Source organism: Mercenaria mercenaria, chromosome 5 (genome assembly GCF_021730395.1).
Source record: "Mercenaria mercenaria strain notata chromosome 5, MADL_Memer_1, whole genome shotgun sequence".
Classification (NCBI taxonomy): domain Eukaryota; kingdom Metazoa; phylum Mollusca; class Bivalvia; order Venerida; family Veneridae; genus Mercenaria; species Mercenaria mercenaria.
In genome coordinates, this window is record NC_069365.1 from 2,014,393 (window position 1) to 2,022,107 (window position 7,715).

A 7,715-nucleotide genomic window follows, 5' to 3' on the forward strand; every position below is an offset into this window, starting at 1 on the left:
GACATTCGACTGACCGCATACTTCCATTAAAGGCCACTTTTTAAACCAGTGAAATACCATAACTCTATTTTTGCGTGATGAATACATTAAAACATTAAGTAGTTATTTTACAGATTTCTACTTCAGTGCTATACCAGCTGTTTCTTTATTTATGCAGTGGTTGCAGACACAGAATGCACTTTTTAAATTAATAAACCAATCAATCAATATGAATATCTGTCAAACAGAGTGGTTGCATGTCAAACTCAATATGATGAATATGTCCAAAGTGAGCTAGAAATTACAAGATGTTTCGTAAATTTTAAGATGGATTAAAACATCTTAGTTAAATTTCGCATTTTTCAGCAATAATGATAGAACTAATGAAATATTAATTTTATAGCTGGTCTTTGAATTAGACTTTACATTCTTATATTTTGAAGAAACGTTTTATAGAAAATATGACGGGTAATACTTTTACAGAATAGTCGCCTACAATTACGTGATAATTTACAGTAGTATATCTTAACATGTCATAACAAAAACATACACTCTAAATGCATAACATAAATATAATAATATATCACTATCCTAAACATCTATAAAAAGAAATCAAATGTCAATACTCAATAGAATAATCACGTGTAACGTTTGACAACTTGTATTTCAAAAGAAGGTCTACATTAATTCTGAAAAGGCAAAAATGAATACAGGAATTTGATGTAACTAGACCTTTCTATTCAATTAAACTATATAAATATAAACGTGTCACATAATTAAATATTCCCATACACCGACGACTCTATTACATTCATTAAACCTATCTGATACACTGTTTGATTTGCTAGGTGTATAATTCATCAAAACAGTTTATAAATTGCAGTATACGAACTGACTTGCTCTTTTCCGTTCAGTATTGTCATGTTGAAGACATCAACTTCCTTTATCAGGAAAATGAGATCCGAACTTCTGTATCAAACATGTAATTATGCGGTTAAAAAGTAACTACGGTCGTTATGCAAAAGAAGCAACTGTGAGCGGATGTGTTCCAGGTTATCTAAACTCTCAAAGCTTAACATTTCATGCCAAATGTTAGAACAAATATGTTAAGATATGATGTAATTGATTGTCTATGTCAGGGACAGCTGTTAAAAATAATAAGAATACAGAGATTATGTGCATCTCAAAGATATAGTAAAAAGAACTGTTTTACAGGTCAGGTTAAAAAGTAAAAGCAGGAAGTTGAATTAGAACTGATAGAAGGGTGGTAGCTGCCTTGCAAATACTTCTAAGCTGGGACTAGCTTGCAAAGACACAGGGAGACTGTTCCACAGACGTATGCTTCTGGGAAAAAAAAGGAGTTTGCATGATAATGTGTCTTTGAATACGGTATCAAGTAGTTCAAGTTTCTAGTAGGTCTAAGGTGACTGTTGTCAACAAAACCAATGTGTTGCTGGATCTTGTATAACATAGTAACTGAGCTGATCTTATGGCGTTGTTCTAGGGTTTGCCAATTTAGTTCATTTATCATTTTGGAGACACTACTGGTGTAATTGTAGTCATTATAGACATATCTTGCTGCAGATCTTTGAACTTGCTCAATTTTATGGGTTAAGTATTTTTGCCATGGATGCCATATGGTGGAACAGTACTCTAACTGGGGTCTAACATAGGTTTTATATGTAACCTCTTTGACTCTTTTATTTGGGGTTTTGACATTACGTCTGAGGAGTCTTAGGGAATGTTTTGCTTTGGATGTTACATTATTGATATGATTGGTCCATGATAGGTCTTTACTAATGGTTATGCCTAAATATTTGGCAGAATCAGCCGATTTTAACTCGATGTCATGCAGCTTATAAGGGAATATTACAGGGTTTCTTTTGCGAGTGATTCTTAGAACTTCGCACTTATCTGGATTGAAGTCCGTGGACCAATCAGACTCCCAGGTTTCGAGACTGAAAAGGTCTTGCTATAGAGCTTGGGCATCACTGTTTGATTTGACCGTAACACAGACTATTGTATCATCTGCGAACAGCCTCACCTTGCCTTTAACACTTTCAGGCAGATCATTTATGTACGAGAGGACGAGGCAAGGTCCGAGAACCGAGCCTTGTGGGACACCAGAGAGGACGGGGAGATTGTCTGAATTGTGACCTTCGACGACAACCTGCTGAGTGCGACTTGACCCAAGAAGTGACCTGTGGATTAACACCTAGTCTTTGTAACTTGTGGACTAGTTTGTGATGATCTACCTTATCGAAAGCTTTGCTGAAGTCCATGACTATGATATCTGTTTGTTGACCTTGTTCTAAGCTGTCATTCACTTCTTGGGAAAAACTTATTAGCTGGGTTTCACAGCTGTGTTTTGACCTGAAACCATGTTGATAGGGGCTGAGAATGTTAAACTGATCTTAGAAGGACATGATGTTGGAGACAAGGATGTGTTCCATTAACTTTGAGGCAATACATGTGAGGGATATGGGGCGATAATTAGAGAGTTTACACTTAGGGCCTTTTTTATATGCAGGGGCAATGACTCCATGCTTCCAGTCATTGGGGACAATACCAGTATTGAGGGAGATTTGGAATATGTAGGTAAGGACAGGGGCTATTTCTAAGTACAGTTCCTTCAATAACCTAGGTGGTAATTCATCTGGGCCAGAGGCTTTACTTGGATCCAGGTTTTTAAGGAGCTTTTCTACACCTTCCTGGGATATGTTGACCTTGGGCATGACTGGTTTATTTACAGGAGTTAGCAGTTGTTTGCATGACTGGGCGAGGCTTAGGGGCTGAGGCCGTGAGAAAACTGACTCAAATTGCCGATTGAGTATGCTTGCTTTTGCTGTCGGATCGACAAATGTTTGACCTTCACTTTTAAGAGGAGCAACACTACTATTTTCTGTCCTATTCGATTTGACAAATGAGTAAAACTTTTTGTTAAAATCACCAATGACCCAGATAGAACTGTTTTTGGGGATATTCTGGATGGTTGACCAAAGTTCACTTAAGGATGTTTCATCATCTTCCTTAGGTTTGTAATAGGAAGAGATGTATATATCTTTGATACCTTTAAGGGACAGTTTGGCCCAGACAGAATTACATTTTGACCTGAGTTGAGGCTGTTCTGAGCTGACAAGGGAGCGAGAGATGGTTAGGAGGGTACCTCCTTGGCCCTCTGTCCTGTCATCTCTAAATATTTGAAAATTAAAGTGGTCTGGAAGAATTTCTGAATTACGAATTTCTGGTTTCAGCCAAGTTTCGGGCATGCATATAATATCCGGGTTAACCTGAGAAATAACCTGATGTAAATCAGGGATTTTGTTTTTGATGGAACGGCAGTTAACATTTATAACAGAGAGACGCTCTGCAGGCTTTAATTTAGGAGGTCTGGGAGTCTTGACCTTTTGCTTAGTATTTGGGGTAGATGTGGCAATTGGTCTAGATTTTGGACTGCGTGTGAATCTTACCTGATCGGGTATTTGACTATTCACGTTCATATCTGGGGTGTCATCTCTAGTTAGAGGTTATAGGGGTAAATAGATGGTGCTTTAATTCACAAAGTGAATTTAAGGAGGTTGAGAGTGACGACGAATAATTAGTGTTGCCACACCTAGTGCAGTGCCAAATAAAGCGGGACTCGGACAGACAGTCTTAAGTTGAGTCGCCTATACCTTGGCAGTCTGTATGATACCAGAAGTCACATGAGTCACACAAGATACCCTTCTGTGCCCATGTGACCTCTTTATTACATGTGCCACAAGGGTATTTGGGAGTATGGTTTGCTGGGGGTCCAGGATTAGTTTCAATATCCGAGACCTGGGTCAGGAGTAGGCAGTGTAGAAAAATTAATGATGATGACCTTCTAGGATTACCATTTACTTGCACTGGAAATTTTCTGTGATAGCTGAAACTGTTCCACACAGTAAAGTTGCTTTGGTCAGGTACAGAAATATGAAAATCAGTAATTCTGGGGCTGGTCTGGTCCTTACACATATTTCTCTTAAAGGTAAGGAGCTGGCATCCAAGGATGAATACATACAGGGCCAGTAGTGTTGCGTTGAAGTTCATTTTCGGACTGGAAAACTACTTTTTGACTAACCGGGAGTAGTTTATGTAAACAAAGGGAGGTTACCTGAACGTTCACTTGATACCTGAGGTTATTGATTAATGAATATATTAGAAATAAGATCAAAACTTGATATGTACGGGTCACTTCTCAACCGAATAGGTACTATGTACCTAAATTAAAATGAAAGTTGCACATGCGAAATATGTGACAGCTTAGAAAGCAGAGTACCTGGGGTTTAGGAGACTAACCATCATATGAAAGTGTATGAAAAACGTGGTAAATGAGACCTATCTAGCATTTCTTAAAGCTGTTACCAAAACATTCATCATAAAATTGGGTTACAGTGTAATAGAAATAGTATTTGTTTTACTCAATCAAACCGAGTCTGCAATTTTCACTGTTTGCGTTGTTCTCGGCGCTTCCGAGGGATCTACTTTTCAGATTATATTTACTTCACAACAGCGGATGTTAAGTGCTGTGTGGCGGCCGTAAAAAGTCTCCCCGACTTCATCTCAGTGTTGTTATATTTTCTGGTCCTTCGGGATCATTGATTTCAAATCATTTAGATTCGAAGATTGAATACTGCTTAAGCCGGTGCTAGGGGGCGTGGGCATTGTTGCATTTTCCATTACTGCTCATGAACAGACTCAATCAAACCGAGTCTGCAATTTTCACTGTTTGCGTTGTTCTCGGCGCTTCCGAGGGATCTACTTTTCAGATTATATTTATGAAGGAAACTTTCAATGAACGGCATGCTGTTGCAAAACCTATATAGCTAGTCAATTATCGTCAAAATCCAAGTCTGTTTCAGCTAAGTATCGAGTTTCTCACTGAACTTTTAATTGCATTTTGTTTAAAATTAGAGGGAAATGTTACGGGGGGAAATGGAATGTTCAAGTCAACGCTGCTCACATCAACAAACAAGAGCAGGTTCCTGGAGGTTAGAAAATATGCAATCAGATATGGCAAAATATTGTTATTTCCAATGAGGCTATGATTTATTTAGGTGGAACCTCCGGGCATATGAGATTGTTCTATGTCAGAAAAGTGACAGTGATGTTGAGAAACTGATGATCATTCAGCATATTTCCTTGGATGCTTGGGTGGGGGTATCGTTGCAGTCAAACCAGAGATCCATATTGTCAAGAAATGAACTTAAACAAAATACAAAGTCTGCGTAGAAAAGGCTTAAATTCAGTTTATATTTTTGGACAATTTGTGAACACATATATGTGACTAGTGTATCTCCAGGACAATTCTCTTAACATTTGATATTTCATCAGTACACCGCATCAAGCCATATATCTCAATAGACATTAGATTATCTTAAAAGTAGAAAAGATATTTCCTTAACCCACCGAAGAATAGAAACGCAACACCAATGACCTACTGTATAAGGGGATCCTAAAAAGACGGACGCAGGGGCGCGCTATAACAAAATTAAACAATTAGTTTTTAGAACAAAAGAAAGAATTGGAGCGATAAACTATCAATTGCGAAATATAGTTCATTGAGCATACACGTATCTTTGTTACGCGTTCAAATTTAAGTTGAACACCTCGAAATAAGAAAACTAAATTGCAAAATTAGTCAGTAAATTGCTATTTTTGTGTTAATAACTTGTATTACTAAAGACGTACGTCATTTATTTTAGGTCAAAGAAGAGGTAAAGAAAAAAGATCTACGGATTAGAATCTGGTTATTAACAGACAGGTGTGATTTTGCCAAGTTACGGTTTCTGGTATAACTTATGCAGCAGTAGTTCCAGTTGCTACCAGGTACAAGTGTGATTTTGCCAAGTTACGGTTTCTGGTATAACTTATGCAGCACTAGTTCCAGTTGCTACCAGGTGAAAGTGTGATTTTGCCAAGTTACGGTTTCTGGTATAACTTATGCAACACTAGTTCCAGTTGCTTGTCGGGTACAAGACAGTTTCCGGATGATAACCGTTCAAGAAAGTTTGGGCCAACGATAATGACAGAAGAAATGTTAATGTTAAATATGACATGGATACAGGATTAAGGAACATTTCGGTACAATCGAGAATACTCAAATATGTAAACATACAGCACAAAATGAAACAAATTAAAAACTTACCTTGCATTAACTGTAATATTCTTTAAGACTTAGTAAGAATCACTCAACAGTTTTCTTTTATGGAAGATACTTAACTCATTTATAATATGAAATAAGATGAACATGTCATCCAAGTTCTGAAAGCGAGCTGTTTTTAAAAATGACACATACATAAACGATGCAAATGTGACAATACAGAAAAAAACGTTCCCCAAAAACATAACACAATGCACAGAAAGATCACTGAAATGAAATGTGCAAAAACTGACGATATTATGAAAGAAAAAAATAACTGCCTTAAGCGATAACGATGATTAGTGACAAAACCATGTTACGTTACACTGGCTGACATTTCTAGATACAATATGTAGACAGAGTACCTGAACTTTGAATTATAAACGTTTAATGCAAACTGTAGGTGAGTGTATATATGTCATATCTAGGAAGGAGTAAAACAATGAAATCTTGCTTTCTTCTTTTATAATCATGTCTCTTAACTTTTTAAAGTTCATATTTAATGTCCAGGTAGTTCCACTTGCGAATAGTTCTTACTATTAAGTCATTAATAATATGGTGTCCAAAATTAAACAGTGAGGCTCGTCGGACACGAAAATGACCCCTTGTGCATTTATTATGTCAATATTGAACAGAAATTATTTATGAAAGTAATAAGTTCTATGTACAGCAATCGTACCGTGACAGCGGAGCGTTTTGACCCTGTGAAAAATTTGAATAATAAGAGGCACACAGATTGATGTCATCACAAAATAGTAAAGAACATTAGGCTCATCAGTGGTGTTAATGGGCAAAAGGTTCAACAGTTTTTCTATATAGCTTGCAAGAACAGGACTTGTCCCATATTTCGATAATCTGAACATAGAGTGAACTGATTTTGTTACATCCAATATCAAAGCCCTCGGCTTGTTTGGAAAGAGATGCCAAACCATTATACGTATGTTAATATGTGACCTTATTTCAGAAACAACGACTCAAAAATAAACACGATGGCAGACAATCCTATAACATTGTGTGATTAAGATTTAGCAAAATTCTGAGTTATTATTCGAAATACTTTTATTTAACTGCTTCAGCGGTCAACTGATGATGTGACAAAACACACTGAATATGAGGTACATGCGGTTGACTTTCTATATTCACATTTCGTGATCCAGGCCTGATAGCTTTTTGATTATCATCCAAATCAGTTTTATATTCAAGGTACTGTATCGTTGACTGTATAACATAAAGATCAATCATAGGGGTACATTATGTATATCATCTTCCTATTCAATTCTTTTTATACAATCAGTTCTTGAATCTATTGGAAAGTGAAGTTTAAGAATCCAGGTATAGCTTGACTTTGACAGAATAGGTTCATTATTCGATGACAATCAAAACTTCTATCTAATTTTGCAATACTTAAGCCCAACGCTTCTTGTATATTCATTATGGAATTAGAAGTCTAACATTTACGCGACGACCACGTATCAAGTCCGAATATGACAAAAGGTTATATTACTCTTTTCATCAATAATGAGTCATAAGTAAAAGTTAACTTTGGCTAGTCAGCGTTGCAGTTAAGGATTTA